This window comes from Penaeus monodon, chromosome 10 (assembly GCF_015228065.2).
Source record: "Penaeus monodon isolate SGIC_2016 chromosome 10, NSTDA_Pmon_1, whole genome shotgun sequence".
In the NCBI taxonomy this organism is placed as follows: Eukaryota; Metazoa; Arthropoda; class Malacostraca; order Decapoda; family Penaeidae; genus Penaeus; species Penaeus monodon.
Genome location: NC_051395.1, coordinates 17,083,455 through 17,085,954, shown reverse-complemented (window position 1 = coordinate 17,085,954; position 2,500 = coordinate 17,083,455). Strand labels below are relative to the sequence as shown.

Sequence of the window (2,500 nt, the reverse complement as noted above, 5' to 3'; positions counted from 1 at the left end):
TACATAAAGAAATTGCTGTAATATCTGGTAGAGCCTCCATTTGCCTTTATCGTAGCATTAATTCTCTGTTCCATACTCTCATACAACTTGGTTATATAGTCAATATAAATGTATTACCACTATTTGTTTACCCTCTCCCATAGATTGTCATTGTTTTTAGACACTGCAGACTCAATTTTCTTTGTAATATAGTCCCAAACATTCTCAATGGGGTTCATATCAAAACTATTACCAGACCATTCCACAACTGTCAGCTTAATTTTGCCCATCCAGGTCTAACAATCTTTGCAGTGTGGCAGGAAACATTGTCCTGCTGGAATACTGCTTCACTAGCCTCAAAATAGTGGATTAGAAATGAAATTGCACTAGCTAGTAATGCAGTCCTATACCATGATACCAAATATTCAAGAAGGTAATCCTCTCATTTTCTTCTTGTAACTGATATCACTTATTAAGCAAAATCTGCTCTCATCACTGAAAAGAACTCTTTCCCAGTTGAAACCTCTATGTGCGATTGCTCATTCAAGTCTTTTTTTTATTTGGGTTTTCAGTCAATAATGGCTTCTACTTAGCCCTATAATACTTTAAACCACTCTCCATAAGTTTTTTCCTCACTGTCCTACAACCCATGTCCATGTCAAAATTCTTCTTGAGCTCATTGGCAAATGTCTTCCTTTTATCTCGTAAGGCAGCCTTTATAATGACTCTGTCCTATCTTTTTGTTGCTGTCTTTTTCCTGTCACTGCCTTCCCAGTCTTTCACTGTTTCTGTTTCTTTGTGTTTTTTAACCATCTCTTGCTCAGTAGACCTTGCTACTTTCATCCTTTCGGCAATCTTATTCCATACTCAATCTAGGAACAGGGGCCATACTCTATAACAAATGAAAGTCAACTTCAATTGGGCCTAAGTAATCAAATACTGTTTTGTAATAATAAGTGGGGAATTGGATTACAAAAATCATCTTCAAGTTAATGAAAATGTGAGGAAAACTATGATAAATTAGTCAATTATTGTTTGAAGTAATGAAGCAACAGGAACCATATCAAAGCAAGGCTTTTTAGCAAAGCTTTTTCCTCTATTATATATATTAGCTTTAATCTGCTTGAAACTTTCAATGATTCTTATTGCATTTTATATCCAATTAAAAAAAAATCTGAAACAGTGAAGCTGATATAAAAACTCCCAAATACCAAGCAATAACTTTCTTAACAAATTTCTACTATTTCATTCACCTTATTAAGTTTCCATTTGGATATACCGAGTAACAGAGCAAATATTTTGAATTGAGCTGAAAGTGTGAGAGCGGCCCATTGATCTTGGCCACTGGTGTATCTATATATCTATATCTATATATCTGTACATAAACATCTATATATATATAAACAAATATATATATATATATATATATATATATATATATATATATATATATATATATATATATATATATATATATATTATATATATAATATACACACATATAAACACACGTCTATCTATATCTATGTATATATATCTATATCTATATGTATATCTAATATATATATAAATGTATATATATATATATTTATACATATATGTATCTATAGATACATCTCAATATCTATACTCATATATATGGTAGAAAAACACACAATGCAAAACTAGATGTTTTACTATTCATCTAATATATAATATATATGTAATGTAATATATACATATGTTATATATATATATATATATGTTTATATATATATATATAATATATATATATATATATATATATATATATATATATATATATATAATATATATATATATATATATATATATAATATATATATATATATAATATATATATATATATATATTTTAATATATATATATAATATATTATATATTTATATTATATATATATTATTTAATCTATATATATTTATTATTTTTTATTATATGATATCTATATATATATCTCATATTACTATATATATATATATATATATATCTATATCTATATCCTATATATTAATATCTACTATATATATATATTCATATATATTATCTATGTTACTATTATATTATATATATATATTATCTTATATTATATATTATTATAATATATATTATATGTGTTGATTATATATTTATATATATATATATATATTTATATTATGTCTATTATCTAATCATATATAATCTATTTCTATTATATATATTACTATATATATGTCATTATATATTATATGATTATACTTATATTATGTCTATATATATCATATCTATCTATATATAGCTATATATATATAATATGTTCTATATATATCTATTATTATATATATATATATATATAATATATATATATATATATAATATATTATTATATATATATATATATTAATTAATATATATATTACTATATATACTTCTATATATATTATTATATATTATTCTATATTATATATATATATTATTTTATTATATTATATCTATTTATATTTACTTACTATTCTTATATTCATAT

The 2,500-nt window shown here is 22.7% G+C and overlaps 1 protein-coding gene across 1 annotated transcript in view; it reads left to right on the top strand.

Annotated features, from left to right (window-relative positions):
* Positions 1–2,500, top strand: part of LOC119577889 (alpha-2-macroglobulin receptor-associated protein-like) — a gene marked incomplete in the record, with an annotated part of 41,676 nt that overhangs the window by 8,378 nt on the left and 30,798 nt on the right.